The sequence below is a fragment of the Panthera leo genome, chromosome F3 (assembly GCF_018350215.1).
Source record: "Panthera leo isolate Ple1 chromosome F3, P.leo_Ple1_pat1.1, whole genome shotgun sequence".
Taxonomy (NCBI): domain Eukaryota; kingdom Metazoa; phylum Chordata; class Mammalia; order Carnivora; family Felidae; genus Panthera; species Panthera leo.
This window is the reverse complement of record NC_056696.1, coordinates 119,934-145,712: the sequence shown is the minus strand read 5'-3', so window position 1 is coordinate 145,712 and position 25,779 is coordinate 119,934. Positions and strand designations below refer to the sequence as shown.

Below are 25,779 nucleotides of genomic sequence, written 5' to 3'. Positions count from 1 at the left end.
GATGAAAATAGAGGGGAGTGTGCCAGGTTCAATGTCAATAAAATTTGTTAATAGGATTTGTAATAAAATAGTTATTTCCATCCTCTCATATGTTTGTATGCAAATCTTCATATCCCTGATATGAATCATTAGGTTGTATGACAATGAGAATTAAGGTTTTTGTTGAAAGATTATTAATAATTATCTAATTTTAAGGGGAGATTGTGCTGAATTAACAGGATAGACCAAACGCGATCATGATGGTCTCTAAGTTTGGAAGCAGGAAGAAGAAAAAATGTCACAGTATGTGATGGAAGACTTGCCTGGGCATAATTTTCCCCCCAATTGTTTCTTTCATAATTCTTTTCCCATTAGTGTAAAATGTGCAACAGTTGAACTATACAAACATCTATGAAAACTTTAATGGCTATTAGGATTCTTGATGCTGAATATGAGACAGGAAAATGCAGAACAGGAAAGCAAACTTTAAAAAAAAGAAATGAATATACTGTATGGGGAGTATGGGGAATGGGGACATCATCCTGGCATTAATATGGATATGAGATCTCTCTTTCTCTGTGTCTCTCTCCTTCCTCTCTTTCCTTCTCTCCTTCCCAGTTTAGATGACACATATAGACAGACAGATAGATAGAGAGGTAGATATAGAAAGATAACATATAGATACGTATGTACATAATATACACACAGTCAAATGGTGCACAAATAATATTGAGACTCTATTTCTAAGACTTTATACAACATAGACTTAGTGATTAATTGAGTAAAACAAAAAATGATCTGTGGTGATGATTTTGACAAAGGAATAAATGACATTGATAACGTGAGGTCTAATTTTTCATATAGACAAAATATGTTTTTTCTTTGTCACTGTGATGATGATATCGTCCATTATATTTGTATGAAGATAGGCCAGTTTTTACAAGTTCGTATTGGAATTTTTGCCAACATCTTCCTGCTTCTCTTCCACATCTTCATGCTACTTCTGGATCACAGACCTAAGCCAACTGTCCTGATCATCTATCACTTGGCCTTTGTCCACATAATGAAACTGTTCACTGCACTGTTTTTTAATGTCTACAGGCCTGTTTGAAGTACTGAACATTCTAAATGATTTCAAATGCATGGCTTTATTCTGCATGATAAGGGTGACACGGGGTCTCTCCTTGAGCACCACCTGCCTCCTCAGCATGTTCAAGGCCATCATGATCATCCCTAGCACCTCCTGGTTGGCCAGCTTTAAACATATGTGCAAAAAGGACATCTTCCATTCTTTTATCATCTTATGGTTTCTCAGTTTGTCTCTCATTAGTGCCTGCATCTTGTATACTGCTACTCCTTCTAATGTGACCCAGAGCAATCTACTGTGTGTCAGTAAACACTGCTCACTTTCCCGCCTAAACTCCATCATCAGGGGACTGTTTTTCACGTTTTCAATATCCAGGGATGTTTTCTTTGTTGGAGGCATGCTGTTCTCAAGTGTGTACATTGTGATTCTCTTGTCCAGGCTTCAGAGGCAGTGCCAGCAACTTCCCAGCATCAACCTCTCCTCAAGAGTCTCCCCAGAGAGAAGGGCCACCCAAACCATCCTGCTGTTGGCAAGTTTTTTTTTGTGGTCATGTACTAGGTGGGCGTCATTATCTCCTTCTCCTCCACTCTCTTATGGGCATATGACACAGTCATTCTGGATTTCCAGAAGCTTGTGCCCAATGTCTATGCCACTGTCAGTGTGTTGGTGCTAATAAGTTCTGATAATGATCATTTTTATTTCATTCAAATTATAGAGTGTTTATTTATATATAACATTTAAATGTAATTTTAATTTGTATGTCATTGAAAGGTTTACTGTGTGTAAATAATAAATATTTTTGAAACCTCTGGTAACAATTACCCACCAGCTTTTTTTGAGTTTAGTATCAAGTAAGATTCAATATTGCCATGTGTTGAACATTCCTTTATCTTTCATTTTATTTCTCAAACACTCTTAAGGAAAATTTTCTCTATAAAAGTAAAATACACTCTAAAGCATGACTATTGTACTCTATTACAATGCAGTGAAATACACTCTAAAGCATGACTATTGTACTCTATTACAATGCATTACCTATTGATAATGCAACATTTGAAAATTCTGTTTACTCTTTTTACTTCAAGATATTTAGCTGTGCCTCTAATTTTAACTGAGCAACACTTTTCTCAGCACTATTTATATTTCTTTCTTTTTTTTTTAACATTTATTTATTTTTGAGACAGAGAGAGACAGAGCATGAACGGGGGAGGGTCAGAGAGAGAGGGAGACACAGAATCTGAAACGGGCTCCAGGCTCTGCGCAGTCAGCATAGAGCCCGATGCGGGGCTCGAACTCACATACCGCGAGATCGTGACCTGAGCCGAAGTCGGACGCTTAACCGACTGAGCCACCCAGGCGCCCCTATTTATATTTATTTCTATGAGTTCCGGCTTCTATTAGGGCTCCAGAGAGTGTACTCTCACCTCTGTATGTTTTCTAATTTATCATTCTCTTCTTTTAAAGGTTGTAAACTTTGTCTCATGTTACAACCTATATATATTTTTTAATTTCTTTCATTTACACAGTTTGAGTAATATTTCTGGTGAGTATTTTATTTATCTGCTTTTGTTACAGTTAATTTCTTATTGGTAACTTAATGCCTTGTTTTGAAATTAGAAATTTATAATCGTCATTTTTTTAGTTTTGTTTTTTAATTTGTATACACTAGTTAAACATTTAAATGATTCTTATTTCTTCCCATTCTGATCTTCGTATAATATAGTGACAATTCTATTCTCTATAAATGTTCTCTCTTGAATGGATCTGGCTTCAAATTTTTGTTCAGTATTCTAGTTTATTATTTCTTTCATCAACTCAGACTAATATAATATTTAACTAAATTATTGTGTACTAAATTGAGTTATTTAATTTTCAAGATTTAATTGTATTAGGCCTCTTCTTCACAATATATCTTACAAGCGTATAGTTTGTCTTTCGACGTTATTTTTATTTCCTATTTTTCCTGTCTTTACTTAAATATTTTATATGTTGTAGATGAAATTTATTGTCAAATTGGTTTCCATACAACACCCCGTGCTCATCCCAATTGGTGCCCTCCTCAATAACTATCAAATAATTTAAACATATTGCTGATATATTTATTTTGTGACATGTAATTTCTTCTAACCTATACCCAAAACTAATTTAATTGTGTTTCACCATTAATAATTTTATTGTGAACTTTGAGACATATCACAGTGCAGGTATCTCTAGTCTCTTTGTACCAATCACCCTGAGGACGAGTTGGAGTACCACACAGGTTTGAGCTCCCTGTAGTCAGTCAAGATCTGGATGGCGAGACGGTCTCTGATTTTGATTGCTTCTTTAGAACCTTAACTTGAATTACTTAACTTTCTGGGATGTTCTTATATTTTATTATCCTTGCTGTACATTATATGGATCCTTTTACTTTTGTATTTTATATATATTTTTTCTATTTAAATTAAAGTGTAGTATTGTTGTAAGGAGTACAACCCAGTGATGCATCCCTTTCAATAATGACCAGGGCTTATCTGAACAAGTGCCTTCTTAATCCCCGTCACACAATTACCCCATCCCTACAACAAACACCACTCCAGTGACCCTCAGTTTGTTCTCTGTATTTAAGAGTCTCTTATGGTTTTTCTCTCTCCATTTTTATCTCATTTTTACCTCCCTTCCATATATTCATCTATTGTGTTTCTTAAATTCCGCATATGAGTGAAATCATATATTTCTCCATTCCTCAGTCAATGGACCTTTTGACTCATTACATACTCTGGCTATTGTTAATAGTGCTGCTATAATCATTGTGGTGCATGTGTCCCTTTGAATTAGCATTTTTGTATCCTTTGGGTATATACCTACTGGTGCAATTGCTGGGTCATACAGTAGGTCTATTTTTAATTTTTTGAGGAACCTCCATGCTGTTTTCAGAGTGATTGCACCAGTTTGTATCTCCACCAAAGTGTAAAAGGGTTCTACTAATTCCACATCCTCACCAAAATCTGTTGTTTCCTCTCTTGTTTTTTTAGCCATTCTAATAGGTGTGAGGTGGTATCTCATTGTGATTTTGATTTGTATTTCTCTGATAATGAGTGAGGTTGAGCATCTTTTCTGTGTCCGTTGGTCCTCTGGGTGTGTTCTTTGGAAATTGTGCATTAATGCCTTCTGCTCATTTCTTCACTGGATTATTTGTATTTTGGTTGTTGTGTTTAATAAGTACCTATTTTGGATACTGACCCTTTATCTGATATCTAATCTACAAATTTCTTCTACCATTCCATCGGCTGTCCTTTAGTTTTGTTGTTTGTTTCCTTTGATATGCAGATTTTTTATCTTGATAGGGTCCTAATAGTCCATTTTTCCTTTAGTTTCCCTTTCTCCCGGAGGTATGTCTAGTAAGAATTTGCTGTTGCAGAGTTCAAAGAGGCTACTGTCTGTTTCTTATTCTGGGGTTTTGACGGATTCCTGCTTCATATTTAGGGATTTCATATATCTTGAATTTAGTTTTGTTTATAGTATAAGAAAGTGATCCAGCTTCATTTTTCTGCATTTCACTATCCAGATTTCTCAGCGCCATTTGTGAAAGAGACTGCCTTTTCTTCCACTAGATATTCTTTGCTGTCTTGTCAAGGATTAGTTGGTCACACATTGTGGGTCCATTTCTGGATTCTCTGTTCTGTTCCACTGAACTATGTGTCTGTTTTTTGTGCCAATACCATACTGTCTTGATGATTAGAGTTTTGTAATACAGCTTGATGTCCATAATGTGATGCCTCCATAGTTTCTCCTTTTCAACATTACTTTGGCTACTTGGGGATGTTTCTCTTTACATAAAAATTTCAGAATTGTTTCTTGAAACTCTGTGAATGCGGGTGTTATTTTAATAAGGATTCCATTGAATGTATAGATTGTTTTCGGTAGTATAAGCATTTTAACAATACTTGTTCCTCCAATCTACTAGCATGGAATGTTTATGCTTTTTTGTGTCTTCTTTTTTTAAATTTTTAAGTGTTTATTAACTTTTGAGAGACAGAGAGAGACAAAGTGTGAATTGGGGGGGGGAGGACACAAAATCCGAAGCAGGCTCCAGGTCCCGAGCTGTCAGCATAGAGCTCAACACAGTGCTCTAAATCACACTCTCAGAGATGATCACCTGAGCCAAAGTCAAATGCTTAACTGACTCAGCCACCCAGGTGCCCCACTTTGTGTGTTCAATTTCTTTCATAAGCTTTCTATATTTTTCACCATATAGGTCTTTGACCTCTTGGGTTAGGTTTATTTTTTGGTATTTTACATCATTTGGTGTAATTGTAAATGGGATTGATTCCTTGGTTCCTATTCCTGCTGTTTTACTATTGGTGTAAAGAAATGCAAACAGTTTCAGTATGTTGATTTTATACCTTGCAGCTTTCTGAATACATGAATCAGTTCTAGCAGTTTTTGGTGTCTTTGGGGTTTTAGCATAGAATATCATGTCATCTGTGGAGAGTGAAAATTTGACTTTTCCCTTGCCAATTTGTATGTCTTTTATTTCTTTCTGTTGTGTGATTGCTGAGGCTAGGACTTCCAGTAATATACTGAACAGCAACTGTGAGAATGGACATCTGTGTCGTGTTCCTGACATTAGGGGGGAAACTCTCAGCTTTTACCATTGAGGATGATATTCGGTGTGGGTCTTTCCTATATGGCCTTTATAATGTTGAGGATTGTTCCTTCTATCCTTATTTTCTCGAGGGTTTTTTATCAAGAAAGAGTGCTGTATTTTGTCAAATGCATGTTCTGTATCTATTTAGGGTATCATGATTCTTATCTTTACTTTTATTAATGTGGTATATCACGTTGTCTTATTTGCAAATATTTATATCATCCCTGCAGCCCAGGTATAAATCCCACTGGGTCTCTGTGCATAGTTCTTTTAACGTAATGTTTAATTCTATTTGCTAGTACTTGTTGAGATTTTTGCATCCAGATTAATCAGGGATATTGGCCGATAAGTCTCCTTTGTTTGTTTGTTTGTTTGGTGTGTGTGTGTGTGTGTGTGTGTGTGTATGTGTGTGTGTGTTTGTGTTGTATGTGTGTGTGGCATCTTTGTCTGGTTTTGGATCCAAGGTAATGATGGTGTCCTGGAATCAGTTTGCCTGCCTTCCTTCCATTTATATTTTCGGGGAAAACTTTGAAAAGTAGGTATTAACTCTTCTTTAAATGCCTGGAAGAAATTTCCTGGAAAGCCAACTGGTCCAGGATCTTATAATTGTTTATATTTCTTTGACATACATTGTGGTCTTCCCTCTTTTATTTGTGATTTTTTTCGATTTCAGTATTCTTTATTTTCTTCTTGATAAGTCTGATTAGGGATGTTATCAGTTTTTTTTTCCTTTGAAGGAAACTACATTTACTTTTAGTTATCTATTGTACTGTTTTGTTTGTTGGTTTCAAATATTGTTCATATCTGCTCTAATGTTTATCATTCCCCTTCTTCTGCTGACGTTTGGCTTTATTTGCTGCACATTTTCTAGTTTCTTTAGGTGTAACGTGAGATGTGTATTTGGGACCTATCTTGCTTCTTGAGATAGACTTTTATGTATATTCCTGTTAAGATGATCTTTGCTGAATCACATAGAGTTTGGACAGTGGTGTTTTCAAGTTCATTTGCTTCCATGTATATGTTTTTAAATTATTTGCTGATTTCCTGGTTAACCTATTCATTCGTTTTTTTTAATATATTAAATACAACTTACTGTCAGATTGGTTTCCATGAAACACCTAGTTTTCATCCCAACAGGTGCCCTCCTCACTGCCCATCACCCACTTTCCCATCTCCCCCACCTCCCATCAACCCTCATTTTTTTCTCAGCATTTAAGTCTCTTGCAGTTTGCCTCCCTCTCTCTTTGTTATTTCCCCCTTTCCCCTCCCCCATGTTTTTCTGTTAAGTTTCTCAAGATTCACATAAGCTTGAAAACATTATTAACTGCCTTTATCTGTCTGACTTATTTCACTTAGCATGATACCCTCCAGTTCATTCACGCATTCACGTTGCTACAAATGGCTGGATTTCATTCTGTCCCATATGTGTGTGTATACACACACACACACACACACACACACGCACATGCACACACACACCTATATATGCAATATCTTCTTTATCCATATGTACGTTGCTGGACTTTTAGGCTCTTTCCATAATTTGTTTATTGGTGAAACTGCTGCTATAAACAATGGGGTACAACTGACCCTATGCATCAGCACTCCTATATCCCTTGGGTAAATTCCTAGCAGTGCTATGGCTGGGTCATAGGGTAGATCTATGTTTAATTTTATTAATATGAAATTGTCAAATTGGTTTCCATGCAACAGTCAGTGCTTATCTGAACATGTGCCCTCCTCACTGCCCATCACCCACTTTCATCTCCTTCCCACATCCCATCAACCCTTAGTTTATTCTCAGTTTGTAAGAGTCTTTTATGGTTTGGCTCCCTCCCTCTCTAACATTTTTCTCTTCCCCTTCCCCATGGTCTTGTGTGAAGTTTCTCAGGATCCACATAAGTGTGAAAACATATGGTATCTGTCTTTCTCTATATGACTTATTTCACTTAGTTTAACACACTCCAGCTCCATCCACGTTGCTACAAAAGGCTATATTTCATTCTTTCTCATTGCCAAGTAGTATTCCATTGTATATATAAACCCCAATTTATTTACCCATTCATCAGTTGATGGACATTTAGGCTCTTTCCATAATTTAGCTATTGTTGAGAGTGCTGCTATAAACATTGGGGTACTGTTGCCCCTATGCATCAGTACTCCTGTATCCCTTGGGTAAATTCCTAGCAGTGCTACTGCTGGGTCATAGGGTAGGTCTAGTTTTAATTTTTTGAGGAACCTCCACACCGTTTTCCTGAGCGGCCGCACTAATTTGCGTTCCTGCCAAAAGTGCAAGAGGGTTCCCATTTCTCCACATCCTCTCCAGCATCGATAGTCTCCTGTTTTGTTCATTTTAGCCACTCTGACTGGCGGGAGGTGATATCTGAGTGTGGTTTTGATTTGTATTTCCCTGAGGAGGAGCGACGTTGAGCAGCTTTTCATGTGCCTGTTGGCCATCTGGATGTCTTCTTTAGAGAAGTGTCTATTCATGTTTCCTGCCCATTTCTTCACTGGATTATTTGTTTTTCGGGTGTGGAGTTTGGTGAGCTCTTTATAGATTTTGGATACTAGCCGTTTGTCTGATATGTCATTTGCAAATATCTTTTCCCATTCCATTGGCTGCCTTTTAGTTCTGTTGATTGTTTCCTTTGCTGTGCAGAAGGTTTTATCTTTATGAGGTCCCAATAGTTCATTTTTGCTTTAAATTCCCTTGCCTTTGGGGATGTATCAAGTAAGAAATTGCTGCAGCTGAGGTCAGAGTGGTTTTTCCCTGTTTTCCTCTCTAGTGTTTTGATGGTTTCCTGTTTCACATTCAGGTCCTTTATCCATTTTGAGTTTGTTTTGGTGAATGGTGTAAAAAGTGGTCTAGTTTCATCCTTCTGCATGTTTCTGTCCAGTTCTCCCAGCACCATTTGTTAAAGAGACTGTCTTTTTTCTATTGGATACTCTTTCCTGCTATGTCAAAGATGAGTTGACCATACTTTTGTGTGTCCAATTCTGGAGTCTCTATTCTACTCCATTGGTCTATGTGTCTGTTTTTGTACCAATACCAGGCTGCCTTGATGATTACAGCTTTGTAGTAGAGGCTAAAGTCTGGGATTGTGATGCCTCCTGCTTTGGTCTTCTTCTTCAATGTTACTTTGACTCTTTGGGATCTTTTGTGGTTCCATACAAATTTTAGCATTGCTTGTTTTAGCTTCCAGAAGAATGCTGGTACAATTTTTATTGAATTTGCATTGAATGTGTAGATTGCTTTGGGTTGTATTGACATTTTAACAATATTTATTCTTCCAACCCATGAGCACGGAATGTTTTTCCATTTCTTTATATCTTCTTCAATTTCCTTCATAAGCTTTCTATAGTTTTCAGCATACAGATCTTGTATATCTTTGGTTAGATTTATTCCTAGGTATTTTATGCTTCTTGGTGCAATTGTGAATGGAATCAGTTTCTTTTATTTGTCTTTCTTTTGCTTCATTATTAGTGTATAAGAATTCAACTGATTTCTCTACGTTGATTTTGTATGCTGCAACTGTGCTGAATTCATGTGTCCATTCCAGTAGACTTTTGGTGGAGTCTATTGGGTTTTCCATGTATAACATCATGTCATCTGTAAAAAGCAAAAGCTTGACTTCATCCTTGCCAATTTTGACACTTTTGATTTCCTTTTGTTGTCTGATTGCTGATGCCAGAACTTCCAACCTTATGTGAAACAACAGTGGTTAGAGTGGACATCCTGTCGTGTTCTGATCTCAGGGAGAAAGCTCTCAGTTCTTCCCCATTGAGGATGATATGAGCTGTGGGCTTATCGTAAATGGCTTTTATGATGTTTCAGTACATTCCTTCCATTCCGACATTCTCGAGGATTTTTATTAGGATGTGCTGAATTTTGTCAAATGCTTTTTCTGCATCGATTGACAGGATCATATGGTTCTTCTCTTTTCTTTTATTAATGTGATGTATCACATTGATTGATTTGCGAATGTTGAACCAGCCCTGCATCCCAGGAATGAATCCCACTTGATCATGGTGAATAATTCTTTTTATATGCTGTTGAATTCAATTTGCTAGTATCTTATTGACAATTTTTGCATCCATGTTCATCAGGGATATTGGCCTGTAGTTCTCTTTTTTTACTGGGTCTCTGTCTTGTTTAGGAATCAAAGTAACGCTGGCTTCATAGAATGAGTCAGGAAATTTTTCTCCCCTTCTATTTTTTTGGAATAGCTTGAGAAGGATAGGTATTCTCTCTGCTTTAAATGTCTGGTAGAATTCCCCTGGGAAGACATCTGGTCCTGGACTCTTATTTGTTGGGAGATTTTTGAGGACTGATTCCATTTCTTCACCGGTTATGGGTCTTTTCGAGTTTTCTATTTCTTCTGGTTTGAGTTTTGATGTGGGTGGGTGATTAGGAACTTCTCCATTTCTTCCAGGTTGTCCAGTTTGTTGGCATATAATTTTTCATAGTATTCCCTGATAATTGCTTGTATTTATTTCTGAGGGATTGGTTGTAATAATTCCATTTTCATTCATGATTTTATCTATTTGGGTCATCTCCCTTTTCTTTTTGAGAAGCCTGGCTAGAGGTTTATCAATTTTGTTTATTTTTTCCAAGTACAAACTCTTGGTTTCATTGATCTGCTTTACCTTATTTTTAGATTCTATACTGTTTATTTCTGCTCTGATCTTTCTTATTTCTCTTCTTCTGATGGGCTTGGGGTATCTTTGCTGTTCTGCTTCTGTTTCCTTTAGGTGTGCTGTTAGATTTTGTATTTGGGATTTTTCTTGTTACTTGAGGTAGGCCTGGATCATAATGTATTTTCCTCTCAAGACTTCCTTCGCTGCATCCCAAAGCGTTTGGATTGTTGTATCTTCATTTTAATTTGTTTCCACAACTTTTTAAATTTCTTCTCTACTTACCTGGTTGACCCACTAATTTCGAGTAGGGTGTTTTTAACCTCCATGCTTTTGGAGGTTTTCCAGAATTTTTCCTGTGGTTGATTTCAAGCTTCATAGCATTGTGGTCTCAAAGTATGCATGGTATGATTCAATTCTTGTATACTTATGAAGGGCTATTTTGTGACCCAGTATGTTATCTATCTTGGAGAATGTTCCATGTGCACTCGAGAAGAAAGTATCTTCTGTTGCTTTGGGATGCAGAGTTCTAAATATATCTATCAAGTCCACCTGATCCAATGTATCATCAGGGCCCTTGTTTCTTTATTGATCCTGTGTCTAGATGATCTATCCATTGTTGTAGGTGGAGTATTAAAGTCCCCTGCAATGACCACATTCTTATCAATAAGGTTGCTTATGTTTGTGATTAATTGTTTTATATATTTGGGGGCTCCCATATTCGGCGCATAGATATTTATAATTGTTAGCTCTTCCTGATGGATAGGCCCTGTAATTATTATATAATGCCCTTCTTCATCTCTTGTTACAGCCTTTAATTGAAAGTGTAGTTTGTCTGATACAAGTATGGTTACTCCAGCTTTCTTTTGACTTCCAGTAGCATCATAGATAGTTCTCCATCCCCTCACTTTCAATCTGAAGGTGTCCTTAGGTCTAAAATTAGTCTCTTGTAGACAGAAAATTGATGAGTATTCTTTTTTTATCCATTATGATACCCTATGTCTTTTGGTTAGAGCATTTAGTCCATTTACATTCAGTGGTATTATAGAAAGCTATGGGTTAAAGTCATTGTGATGTCTGTATGTTTCATGCTTGTAGTGATGTCTCTGGTACTTTGTCTCACAGGATCACCCTTAGGATCTCTTTTAGGGCTGGCTTATTGTTGATGAATTCCTTCAGTTTTTGTTTGTTTGGGAAGACCTTTATCTCTCCTTCTATTCTAAATGACAGACTTGCTAGATAATGGATTCTCGGCGCCATATTTTTCTGTTCATCACATTGAAGATCTCCTGCCAAGCCTTTCTGGCCTGCCACGTTTCAGTGGATAGATCCGTCACTAGTCTTATTGGTCTCCCTTTATATGTTAGAGCACGTTTATCCCTAGCTGCTTTCAGAATTTTCTCTTTATCCTTGTATTTTGCCAGTTTCACTATGCTATGTCGTGCAGAAGATTGATTCAAGTTACGTCTGAAGGGAGTTCTCTGTGCCTCTTGGATTTCAATGCCTGTTTCCTTCCCCAGATCAGAGAAGTTCTCAGCTATGATTTCTTCAAGTACACCTTCAGCACCTTTCTCTCTTTCTTCCTCTGCTGGAATCCCTATTATACTTATATTATTGCGTTTCATCGCATCACTTAGTTCTCTAATTCTCCCCTCATACTCCTGTATTTTTTTAACTCTCTTTTTCTCAGCTTCCTCTTTTTCCATAATTTTATATTCTAATTCATCTATTCTCTCATCTGCCTCTTCAATCCGAGCTGTGGTCGCCTCCATTTTATTTTGCACCTCATTTATAGCATTTTTAGCTCCTCCTGACTGTTTCTTAGTCCCTTGATCTCTGTAGCAATAGATTCTCTCCTTTCCTCTATACTTTTTTCAAGCTCAGCGATTAATTTTATGACTATTATTTTAAATTCATTTTCTGTTATATAGCTTAAATCGTTTTTGGTCAGTTCACTAGCTGTCGCTACTTCCTGGAGTTTCTTTTGAGGAGAATTCTTCCGTTTCGTCATTTTGGATAGTCCCTGGAGTGGCGCAGAACTTCAGGGCTCTTCCCCTGTGGTGTCTGGAGTAACTTGTGTTGGTGGGCAGGGCCGCAGTCAGACCTGATGTCTGCCTCATCCCACCGCTGGGGCCACAATCAGACTGGTGTGTATCTTATCTTCTTCTCCCCCAGGGGCAGGACTCACTGTGGAGTGGTATGGCCCCTGTTCTGGCTACTTGTACACTGCCAGGCTTGTCTTGCTGCTTCTATGGGATCTGGCGTATTAGCTGGGGTGGATCCACAAGGTGGACAGGGGCTGGAGGGGCAGACTCAGCTTGCTTTCCCTTCAGTGGTCCACTGCGGAGGGGACCCAGTGGCACCGAGAGGGAGGCTGACCCGTTGGAGAGATGGATCCACAGAAGCACAGCATTGGGTGTTTGCACAGTGCAAACAAGTTCCGTGATGGGAACTGGTTCCCTTTGGGATTTTGGCTGGGGGATGGGCAAGGGAGATGGCTCTGGCCAGTTCCTTTGTTCCCCGCTGAGCTGAACTCTGTCCTCTGGGGCTCAACACTTCTCCCTCCCATTGTCCTCTAGCCCTCCCGCAGTCAGAGCAGAGCTGTTGACTTATAACATTCCAGATGTTAAGTCCCGCTGGCTGTCAGAACACACTCTGTCCCACCCCTCTGCTTTTGCAAGTCAGACTCAGGGGCTCTGCCTTGCAGGGCAGTCTGCCCCTCAACCGTCCTGGCTCCCTCCTGCCAGTCCATGTAGCACGCACTGCCTCTCCATCTTTCCTACCCTCTTCCTTGGGCCTCTTGTCTATGCTTGGCTCCCTAGAGTCTGTTCTGCTAGTCTTCTGGCGGTTTTGTGGGTTATTTAGGCAGATGTGGGTGGAATCTAAGTGATCAGCAGGACGCGGTGAGCCCAGCATCCTCCTATGCCGCCATCTTCTTCCAGTGCTCCCTTACTTCCTTCTTTGAGGGTTTTTTTTTTTATCAATAATGGATTCTGTATTTTTTCGAATGCTTTTTCCTCATATATTGGGATAATCATATGATTCTTATCTTTTATTAATGTGGTTTATCACGTTGATTGATTTGTGAACATTGAATCGGCCCTTCATCCCAGGAATAAATTTCACTTGATCATGGTGAATAATTCTTTTAATGACTGTTGGATTTGATTTGTTACTCTCTTGTTGAGAATTTTTGTATCCATGTTCATGAGGAATATTGGTCCGTATTTCTATTTTCTTGTAGGATCTTTGTGCAGTTTTGGATTTCAGGTAATTCTAGCATATCACAGAAGGAGATTGGAAGTTTTCCTTCCATGTCTATTTTTAGAAAATTTTGAGAAGAATATGTGTTAAATCTTCTATAAATGTCTGGTAGAACTCACGTGGGAAGTCACCTGGACCAAGAGTTTTGTTTATTGGAAAATTTTTGAATACTGATTCCATCTCTTTGCTAGTTATATGTTTTCTCAAATATTTATTTCTTAATGTTTCAGTTTGGGTACTTTGTGAGTTTCTAGGAATTTGACCATTTCTTCCAGATTGCCAGACTATTGCCATATAATTTTTTATAGTATTATCTTATGATTATTTGTATATCTGTGGTGTTGGCTGTGATCTCCTCTTTCATTCAATATTTCATCTATTTATTTTCTTTCTTTTTTGTTTTGGTAAGTATGTCCCAGAGCTTATCAATTTTACTAATTTTTTCAAGAAACAACTCTTAGTATCAGTCATCTGTTCCACTGGTATTTTTAAAAATGTGTATTTATTTATTTTGAGAGAGAGGCAAAGCATGCAGGGGAGGGACAGAAAGTGAAAGAGAGAATCCCAAGCAGACTCTGCACTGACAGCAGAGCCCCTATGCAGTGCTAGATCTCACAACCATGAGACCATAAGCTGATCCTAAATCAAGAGTTGGACGCTTGAACAGTTGAGCCACCCAGGTGCCCTGTTGTGCTATTATTTTTGTTTGTTTGTTTGCATACCATTTATTTTTTCTTAGTCTTTATTATGTCCCTTATTCTGGCTTTAGGCTTTGTGTACTCTTCCTTTCCTAGTTCCTTTAGGTATGAGGCTAGTGTGATTAGTTGAGATCTTTCTTGCTGCTTGAGGTAGGCCTGATTTGGAATACACTTCCCTCTTAGGACTGCCATTTTTGAATCCAAAAGTTTTGGACTGTTGTATTTTTATATTCATTTGTCTCCATGTATTTTTTTAATTTACTGGTTAACACATTCATTCTTTAGTAGGATGTTCTTTAACCTCCGTATATCTGTAGCTTTTCTAAATTCTTCCTTCAGGTCAACTTCAAGTTTCATAGCGATGTGGTCTGAAAATATTCATGCTATGATCTCGATCTTTTTGCATTTGTTGAGGGATGTTTTGTGACCCAGTATGCGATCTATTCTGGATAACTTCCCATGTGCACTTGAGAATAATATGTATTCTGCTGATTTGGGATGAAATATACTGAATATATCTGTTAAATCCATCTGGTCTAGTGTGTCACTCAAAGTCATTGTTTCCTTTTGATTTTCTGCTTGGATACTTTGTCCACTCCCTAAGTGGGTTATCACTGTCTCTTAGATTACTGTAGTATGTATTGTATTGTACTGCAGTATGGTATCTACCATGTTGGGGACACAATTATTTACAAATGTTAAATCTTATTGATGGATAGATCCCTTAGATTATTATATCGTGCCAGTTTTCACCTCTTGTTACACTCTGTTTTTAAAGTATAGTATGTGTGATATAAGTATGGCTATTGAACATTCTTTTGAAATATTTTCATATGACAGATGGTTCTCCATTACCTTACTTTATGTTTTTTTTAAAGTTTGTGTATTTATTTTGAGAGAGAGCATGCAAGTGTGGAAGGGCAGAGAGAGCCCAAAGCAGGCTCTGTGCCACCAGTGCCGAGACAGATGTGGCCCTTCAAATCATGAACTGTGTGATCATGACCTGAGCTGAAGTCAGATGCTTAACCAACTGAACCACCCAGGTGCCCCATCTATCCCTAACTTTCAATCTGCTGTTGTCTTTAGGTCTAAAATGGGTCTCTTTAGGCAGTATGTACCTAGGTCTTATTTTTATCCATTCTGGTACCCTATGTATTTTGATCACTTAGTGCATTTATATTCAGAGTTATTATTGAAAGACATGAATTTAATATCGTTATGTTACCTGTAAAGCTTGTGTTTCTGTGATGTTCTCTGCTCCCTTCCAGTCTTTATTGTTTGGGCTTTTTTCTCCACACAGAGTGTACCCATTAATATTTTTTAGCAAGGCTTGTTTAGTGGTCACAAACTTATTCAGTTTTTATTTGTCTGGGAAGCTACTTCTTCCATTCTGAATGACAGCCTCGCTGGATAAAGTAGTCTTGTCTGCATACTTTCAGCATGTTGAATATATACTGACTTTCCGCTGTGGTCTGCCAAGTTTCTTTGGAGAAATCTGCTGCAGACTTGATCTCTTTTCCTTTGTAGGTTAAGGACTTGTTTTCCCTTGTTGGCTTAAGGATTCTTTCCTTGACTGTGTATTTTGTGAATTTCATTCTGATACATCTTGTGATGGCTGGCTTTTGTTGAATTTAACAGATCTCTGGGCTTCTTGAATTTTGATGTCTGTGTCTTTCCCCCAGATTCAGGAAGCTTTAAGCGATAATTTGCTCATGTAAACCTTCTGCCCTTTTGGTTCTCTCTTCATCTGCTGGGACTCCTTCATATGAATGTGATTGCATTTGTAGAATTTGCTGAGTTTGCTCAGTCTACTTTCATGATCCAATACTTTAATTCCCCCCCTTGTTTTCAGCTTCATTATTTTGCATACTTTTATCTTCTACATCACTGATTCATACGTCTGATTTATGCACCCTCTTTTTATGGCTTTCCGTATGGTTTGCATTTCAGTTCTAGAATTTCCAATTTTGGCCTAGATTTTAACTCTTTTATCTCTGCTGTAAAGGATTCTCTATAGTCTTTTCTTTTTTGAAGCCAAGCTAGCATACTTATAATTGTCGCTTTAAATTTTATGTCTGTATTTTACCTATACCTCTGTTGATTAAATCCATGTCCATTACTTCTACTTCTTGTTATTATCTGTTGCAGTGAATTACTCTGTTTTGTCATTTTCTCCAGGAAAAAGAAAAAAGGAAGCAAGAAAGAAAAAGAGAGAGAAAGCATGCAAGCAAGCAAGTTTGATCTTAGGAGTGTTTTGTTATGTTTCTTAAAGAAGCTAGATCTAGGGCGCCTGGCTAGATCAGTTGGTGTGCTTGCCACTCTTGAACTTGGGTAAGTTCAAGCTCCATGTTGGGAATGGAGAGTAATTAAAAATAAAATCTCTTAAAAAATAAGGTAGATCCAAATAATGAAAGAATATATATATATTCTGTGCAGATTCTATCTGCAATAAACTGAAGGTTTGCAGCAGTCTATGATCAGTAGATTTGGTGCATGTGAGTGGTCTGTGCTAGTCTTCTGTGGGAAGGGCCTGTTGCACTGTGTCTTATGCTCACTTGCTTGTTTAGAGATGCACCTGCAGGGCATAAAGTGTCTGGGTTTGGTGTATTTGCTCCAGTCCCCAGTTGGTGGCAATGTTTAGCTCACTGAGTTTTGTCAGTCTTAATGGGTGAGGGCAAAATGACTTCACCCTCTCTCTCTTTTTAATAATTTCTTTTACACTAGTTTAGATTATTTCTTTTAGTTTTTAAATTTTTATTTAAATCCAAGTTAGTTCACACATACTCTAATAATGATTTGAGGAGTAGAATTTATCAATTCATTACTTAAATATAACACGCAGTGCTCATCCCAACATGTCCCTCATTAATGCCCATCAGCCAGTTAGCCAGACCCCCACCCATTATCCCTCCAACAATGCTCAGTTTGTTCTCTGTATTTAAGAGTCTAATAATTATGGTTTGCTTCCATCTCTGTTTTTATCTTATTTTGCCTTCCTTCCCCCTATGATCTTCTATTTTGTTTCTTAAATTTCACATATGAGTGAAATCATATGATGTATTTCTTTTACTGACTTATTTAACTTAGCATAATACAATCTATTTCTATCCACATTGTTGCAAATGGCAAGATTTCATTCTTTTGGTTGCCAAGTCATATTCCGTTGTATATATGTATACCACATCTTCTTTATCCAGTCATCAGTGATGGACATTTGGGTTCTTTCCATAATTTGGCTATTGTTGATAGTGCTGCTATAAACAATGGGATGCATGTTCCCTTTCAAATCAGCATTTTTGAATCCTTTCAATAAATACCTAGTATTGCAGTTGTTGTGTTGTGGGGTAGTTCTACTTTTAATTTTTTGGGGAACCTCCCTACTGTTTTTCAGAGTGGCTGTACCTGTTTGAATTTCCACAAGCCGTGCAAAGAGATTATTCCTCTTTCTCTACATCCATGAGCATGGGCTGTTTTTCCATTACTTCGTGTCTTCTTCAATTTCTTTCATGAGCTTTCTATAATTTTCAGCATGGAGATATTTTACCTCTTTGGTTACGTTTATTCTTAAGTATTTTAAAGTTTTTGGCTTAATTGTAAAAGGCGTCAATTCCTTGATTTCTCTTTCTGTTGCTTCATTATTGGTGTATAGAAATGCCACTGATTTCTCTATGTTGATTTTGTTTCCTGTCACCTTGCTGAATTCATGTATCAGTTCTAGCTGGTTTTTTTTGTTTTTTTTTTTTTTTTTTGGTGGAGTCTTTTGGGATTTCCAAGTAGAGTACCATGACATCTGCAAAGAGTGAAAGATTTTTTTTCTTCCTCCCTCACCCTCTCTCTTGTCCCAGAGGTGGAGAGCTTGTGCCTGCCACTCATCAGTATGTCTTCAAAGAATATAAATAATCACCCTTCTTATGTACCCAGCTTCCACCAGATCCTTACTTTCACCCTGTGTGTGTAGGAGTTGTTTTATCACAGGCACCAGGCTGGGTTTCTAAACTCCAAATTTTAGAGACTTGTGTGCGGTGGTCCAGTGTTGATTCTGGGGGAAGACCTCAATACATTTCTGCTATTTCCTGTCCATTTCCAGGAAAACATTAGCTCAATCGCCCAGGGGTTTATAAGTTATGGCAAAGTGGAGCAGAAAGCTGGCACCAAGACTCCCAGCTCCCAGCTGCTGCTCCTATGTCTGGGATGGTGCAGCAGGTGGGCACCACCCTTCCTTCTGTCCCCATAGAGGCCTCGCTGCCACTCTCAAATGCACTCTAAGTGGAGGAGCCTTTCCCCTGTGTGACCCAGGAGTTCCTCAGACCAGACTGTCCAGTCCAGTGTCTCTGCCCTTCTTCCCCACAAGACCATCACTGAGCTTGTCATAACCCTGAAGGTGGTGAACTTCTAAATCTTCAGAGTTTTTACTCTGCTGCTTATAATGTCTTGTGGTAGACACGGTAAGCAGGGTTCCTTCCCATCTGCAACACCTTCAACACCCTCAGTCCTTATCTACACGAAATCAATTCTCTGCATCTCCTACCTTGAATGATTCTTATTGAATTGCAATTTTGTTCTCTAAGTCCTCAAATTGATTTTCTGGGTGTCCAGGATGATTTAACATTTATCTAGCTGTGTTTGAAGGATGAGGCAAACTTCGAGTCCTCCTACTCTTAAATAATAAGTAATTTTATCCTTATACATCTAAGGTCTTTCTAATTTTTTTTGGTTTTTAAAGTTTATGTAGCTATGAATATTTTATTTTCAAAAACTTTAGTTCTTTAAAGCTTTATTTATCTTTGAGAGAGAAAGCATGAATGGATGGGACACAGAGAAAGGAGGACAGAGGATCCAAAGAGGGCTCTGCGCTGACAGCAGAGAGCCCAATGTGGGGCTCAAACTCACAAACCCTGAGATCATAACCTGAGCTGAGGACAGACCCTCAGCTAGCTGAGCCACTCAGGTGCCCCTACTTGTAAAAAGTTTAAATTTATATCTCCTTATTTTCAATACCTTAAATTCATTTCTTCAAGTTATTTCTAAATGTTTTTTATTTGTTTAATACAATTGTGGATGTATTTTTCATTTCCTTTTCAATTTTTTCATTGCTAGTATATAAATATATATTGTAGGTTTGTATTTAATATTGATTTTGTATCTTGCATCTTGTTCACCTTGTTTATTACTTCTTGTGAAATTTTGGTAACTCCCTACAAATTTGATATACAGAATCATATCATGTGTAACAAAATGCAGTTTTAGTTCCTTTTTTTTTCCATTCTGGAAAACATTGATTTTTGGAAGTTTAGCCTATGTTTTATGTGTGAAATAATCTCAAAATTCATGGAGTGTAATTTGTATATATTTTGCTGAATTTCATTTGCTGTCTTTTTGAGAACGAGAGTCTATATTCAAGAGATAATCTGTCATGATCTTTTGTTATCATGCCTCGGTCTGCTTTTGGAATCAGAGTAATACTAATCACCTAATATTACCTGGGAAGTATTCCCACTTCTAGTATTTTTTGGAAGTGTTTGTGCAGACTTTGAATCAATTATTCACTAAATATTGGCAAAATTACCAGTTAAGGCATTTAGATTTTCGTTTTTATTTGTGAAGTTATTTTTAATTAATCCATTTTCTTGCTATATATCTGTTTATATATTTCTTTCCTAAATGTCTATTCAGATATTTTATTTCTTGATTTATCTTTGTGCCTTGTGCATATCGAGGTGTTTATTGCTAATGTTTAGTACTCTTTGTTTCATGATTTTCTAGTCAGTTGGCATAAACTAATCAGGAAGAATAAAACATGAGAATAATGATTTGGAGAAATCAATTAATGATCCAATGATTATACTGTTGTAGGATACAAGTTATGAATATACATACTCATATTTATTGTGTGACTAAAATAGATGCTAAATACAAACTGAATTTATGAATAATGTCTTTTGAATTTAGATTTTATCAAAACAAAAGAAGGATCCTGCTCTTTTTTCAAAATAAATATTGAGTTAAGACCTAATACTAAATTTTCCATAAGAACAAATGAAAAATGACATAGTAAATTAAGAAAGTTATAAAAATAAACATTTCATGAATCGCAATGGATAAAACCAACTTAGAAAATACAGTCTGTTAGACACTAGTCTTTTATACATTTAGGTGACACTTGAATTAAAAATGTTCAACTTGGGGCGCCTGGGTGGCTCAGTCGGTTGAGCGGCCGACTTCGGCTCAGGTCATGATCTCACGGTCCGTGAGTTCGAGCCCCGCGTCGGGCTCTGTGCTGACCGCTCAGAGCCTGGAGCCTGTTTCAGATTCTGTGTCTCCCTCTCTCTCTGACCCTCCCCCGTTCATGCTCTCTCTCTGTCTCAAAAATAAATAAATGTTAAAAAAAAAATGTCCAACTTAAATTTATGGAAGATGCCAACTTGGTACATCTTTATCATATTAAATGACATTTAAGACATCATAGACAAGAAATTGTTTTGTACACTACAATAAATATAAAGAATTTCAAGTGACTTTATTAAGCAGTTTCTTTAATTAGAGATAACTACAAAATATTAACATTTTAAACCAGAGAATATAGGATACACATTATTTTCAAATAAAAAGCATAAATTTTAATGGTAATGGCTGTAGACCTATTAATCATAATTAACTTCTTGAAAACATAAATCTCACAGGATGTTAATAGAATTTTAAGTATATTGTAGAATAAATAAAAATTAAACCTGAGATTTTTCAAAATGACCTTGGAAGTGAAAGGGGAAGCATAAGCTAAAAGAACGTTGAAGTCAAAGACATAAATTCAGGTAAATAACTATATTAATGGTGGCATAATGCTAAGAAAATAACTAATTCTGACCATATACAGGTAATATTAAATACAGTGGAGTATATCATACCATGAAATTGTGTAAAACATAAAATAAATTTTCAAAACTTAACATAAATTATTTATACCCTACAAATTATTATTAACATAAGTATATTTATAATTACACAAATATACAAAGGTGAGAGTCATGAGATGTTGTCTGCCAAAAATATCGTTGTGAAATAGTTTACTAGTGTAGTTACTGGATATATGTGCTTTTAGGTAAAATACTAGTTATTTCCTAATCTTTTAATGTAGGTAACAAAAAACCCTCAAGAAGTTACAAGAACCCTAAAGCCTGCTGAATAGAATTGGAAGGAAAATATAAGATCTCCTCTAGAGCAGAAATACATCAAGGGAATATCTAGATGAGTTGACTAAGAAGCAAATGTTCCCTTCAGATAATGGTTAATCACAGGGACTTAAAATTCATGTGTGTTGAACTTTTTTTTTTCCCCAGGGCAAATTGAATAAACAAATGCACTGACTTTCAAATGTGATATTTCCCAAAAGTAAGAATCAAATTAAAAATTTTGAAGCCCAGGGCGCCTGGGTGGCACACTTATTCAAGCGGCCAACTTCAACTCAGGTCATGATCTCGCAGTCTGTGGGTAGGAGCCCCACATTGGTCTCTGTGCTGAGAGCTCAGAGCCTAGAGTCTGCTTCAGATTCTCTCTCTCTCTCTCTCTCTCTCTCTCCCTCTCTTTCTCTCTGCCTCTTCCCCACTCTTGGTGTGTCTCTTTATCCTTCAAAAATAAAGAAAAAGTAAACATAAAGCCCATAAGAAAATACAAAATCAGAATGGTGTGTCAGAAATTAGATGTCACATAAACGTCAGATATTGGCATTATGTTTAAAATATTTAAAAAATATGTAGGAAAAACAGAAAATCAAAATACTGTGGAATAACAAGACACCATAAGCTTGGCAATGGTCATATAAAAAGTAAAAATTCTAAACATAATACACTTAATACATATATAGGAGTTAAAGATTAAATTAGACTGAGATGATAAAAGGAAGAGTAAACTGGAGTATAAAACTCAATGAGTAAAGAATATAGTCCAAAACAATAAAGTATGTGCATACTGGTTGTAGAAACATGAATACTAGCATGAGAAGGAATAAGACAATAGACACATCCAACTGTTTCACTAAATGTGTAAAATAAAAAATGAATAATCAAATAAATAGTGAATTATAAATTCTTGAGTTCAAACACCTGACATGAAGACTTGAATTTAGAAGAGGGGTGTGCCAAAGAGAAATAAATAAAATAATTAAAATATATGTTAGTAAAACAGAGAAACTCCACAAGTTGAAAAAAGGATTAAAAACGGTGAGAGAGAGAGGGTGAGAGACAAAGAGAAAACCTACAAATATGAGAGCAAAATCTCCACAGCTATTGTATTGCCAGAAAAGAAAGGAAAAAAAATATTGATGCCCATACAATTTATTATTCAAGCTAAAACTGGATAATTAAATACCTTTAATAAATAAGAATACTATTTTCAAAAGTACAAGCACCGAGGACTTTAAGAGACAAAACAAATGAACATAAGGGAAGGGAAACAAAAATAATATAAAAACAGGGAGGGGGACAAAACAGAAGATACTCATAAATATGGAGAACAAACTGAGGGTTACTGGAGGGGTTGTGGGAGGGGGGATGGGCTAAGTGGGTAAGAGGCATTAAGGAATCTACTCTTGAAATCATTGCTTCACTATATGCTAACTCATTTAGATGTAAATATAAAAAAATAAAAAATAAATAAATAAATAAATAAATTACTTGCTCCCTTAAAAAAAAAAGTAAAAGCCTGAGAAATTTGACTACATTAAGGACTTGATTTTTAAATTTCAGCTTTATTGAGGTATAACTGACAAAATTGTATGACATGAAATGTGTACACTTTGGTGATCTGATATGCATATACATTGTGAAAGCAATCCCATCATCTAGTTAATTAACCCATCCATCATCTCACATGGTTATTTCTGATACAAAATTTAAGTTTTACTCTCAGCAAATTTCAATTATACAATACAGTGTTATCAATGATAGTCACCAAGTTTCACATTAGTCTCAGACCTTATAGTTGAAAGTTTGCACCTTTTTACCAGCCGCTCCCTATTTCCCCACACACACTATCCCAGCAAACAATTTTCTACTCCTTCTTTCCCCCATGTTACGTATGTATATATATTTTTTAATTTAAATACAAGTTAGTTAACGTATAGTGCAGTATTGGTTTCAGGAGTAAAATTTAGTGATTCGTCACTTACATGTGATGCCTGGTATTCATCCCAAGTGCCCTCCTTAATGCCTATCACTCATTTAGCCATTTCCCACCCACCTCTTTTCCAGAAACCCTATGTGTTCTCTGTATTAAAGAGTCTTTTATGAGCCAAAGCATAAGAGACTCTTAAAAACTGAGAACACACTGAGGGCTGATGGGGGGTGGGAGGAAGGGGAGGGTGGGTGATGGGTATTGAGGAGGGCACCTTTTGGGATGAGCATTGGGTGTTGTATGGAAACCAATTTGACAATAAATTTCAAAAAAAATAAAAATTAAAAAAATTAAAAAAAAGTCTCTTATGGTTTGCCACCCTCTCTGTTTTTACATTATTTTCCCTTTCCTAACTTATACCCATCTGTTTTGTTTCTTAAATTCCACATATGAATGAAATTATATATTTGTCCTTCTCAGACTGACTTATTTTTCTTAGAAGAACACACTTTAGTTCCATCCACGTTTTCACAAATGGCAAGATTTCATTTGTTTTGATCACCATGTGGTATTCTGGGGTATAGACAGCATATCTTCTTTATCCATTCATCAGTGATAGATATTTGGGCTCTTTTCATAACTTGGCTATTGTTGATTGCACTGCTACAAACATTGGAGTGCATGTGCCCATTGGAATCAGCATTTTAATATCCTTTAGAGAAATATGAGCTTCCTAATAGTATACTTCAAGAGGAAAGAAAAGGTATCTTGTAGAAAGGTCTAAGAATCAAAATGAATGGGTAAGGTCCACTGTATGGTAATAGAACGTAATGGTGGACATGGGACTAAAAGAACTATATCATCATTGGCAATATTAGTTTTAAGAGTATTCAAATATAATTAAAAGTGTTTTTTTGTTATTTCACACATTTGTTTAATGGGTAAAAAAAAGTATCCAGTTTTCTTTTTTTTTTTTTTGCAGCGTTAACTTTTTAAAAATGGATGACATTTTCATTGCATAAATTGGAGAATATTAGTTATTCTTGTATCAGAGATGATTAGCACCGAAGGGCTGACAGTGGCATAGACATTGACCACAAGCTTCTGGATACCCAAGATGACTGAGTTATTCACCCAAAACAGTATTGCCAATGATGACATAAGGTTCATCCAGTACATGACCGCGAAGAAACTCACCAGTAGCATAATTGTATGTGTGGCTCTTTCCTCTGGGGAGACTCTTGGGGAGAAGTTGGTGATATGAAGGTGCTGGGACCATCTATGAGGATTGAACAAGAGAATTACAATGTATGCGCTTGAACAAAGCACGATCCTTATAAAGGTGATATCATAAGATGTTTTCAGGGTGGAAAACAGTTCATGAATAATAGATTTCGTGGGGGAGAGTGAGCAAAGTTTGCTGAGAGACAGCAGTTGTGTCTGGTTCACATTGGAAGAAGCCACAGTGTAGAAGATCAGGTAACTACTGCAAGACAAACTGTGGCACCATGAGAAGACAAAAATATAGATCACATAATTTGTGAATTTATGTTTAAAAGAGGACAAACAGGAGGTGCTAGGGCTGATGGTGATGGCTTGAGTCATGGTCAGAAAGCAGGTAGTATAGATGGAGAGACTCCTCCTCACCCTGTACATGTAGAAAAATACCTTATATTTGAGGTCATTCTGAGAAAACAGTGAGTTAAACAGGTCTGGAGACAACAATCACAGTACGATGAAGAGCATCATTATTTGGACAAGGGGTAAGTGACATGTGATCAGGTCAGTAGGCTCAGGTCTGTGATTCAGAAGTGTGAAGATGTGGAAGAAAACGAGAAAAAAGTTGGCTGAAAGTCCAATGCCAGCTTGAAAAAAAAACCACATTATTTAATGGTAAAAATAAGGGAACAGAGATGGTCTTAATGGCATAAGTAATAGTTTTGCATATCTGGGAAAAAATAAACTACTTATCACCAATGTTCTTTCTTCAGGAGTCAAAATCCTCACAGCCATCAGGGTTTTCACCTCATTATTTTTAGTAATTGCCTCAGCAATATTTTCTACACCAAATGACTTTAATATATATCAAACACCAACACACTCACAGTCATGCCTACATAAGGTTTCCATTATGAATATTCCTATTGTACCCAGGTCCTCCTCTTTGCAAAACATTTTTCCCGTTTTCTGTTAACTTACTTAATATTTAGCACCCATGACATTTATGTGCATATAAAATCCTTAAAAAAGATAGTTATAAGGAAAACTGAATTATTTTTTTTTACAAATAGAAAAGACTAATCTAAGCAAATAATGGGAAAAAAAGTAATTTCCGAATTGAGTTTTTGTCTCATTGCATCACTTTGATTTTTTCTAACTTT

At 36.7% G+C, this 25,779-nt stretch overlaps 1 pseudogene; it reads left to right on the top strand.

Moving 5' to 3' along the window:
* Positions 1 to 772: 772 nt before the first annotated feature.
* The window catches only part of LOC122212377, a 65,175-nt pseudogene continuing 40,168 nt past the window's right edge, over positions 773 to 25,779 (top strand).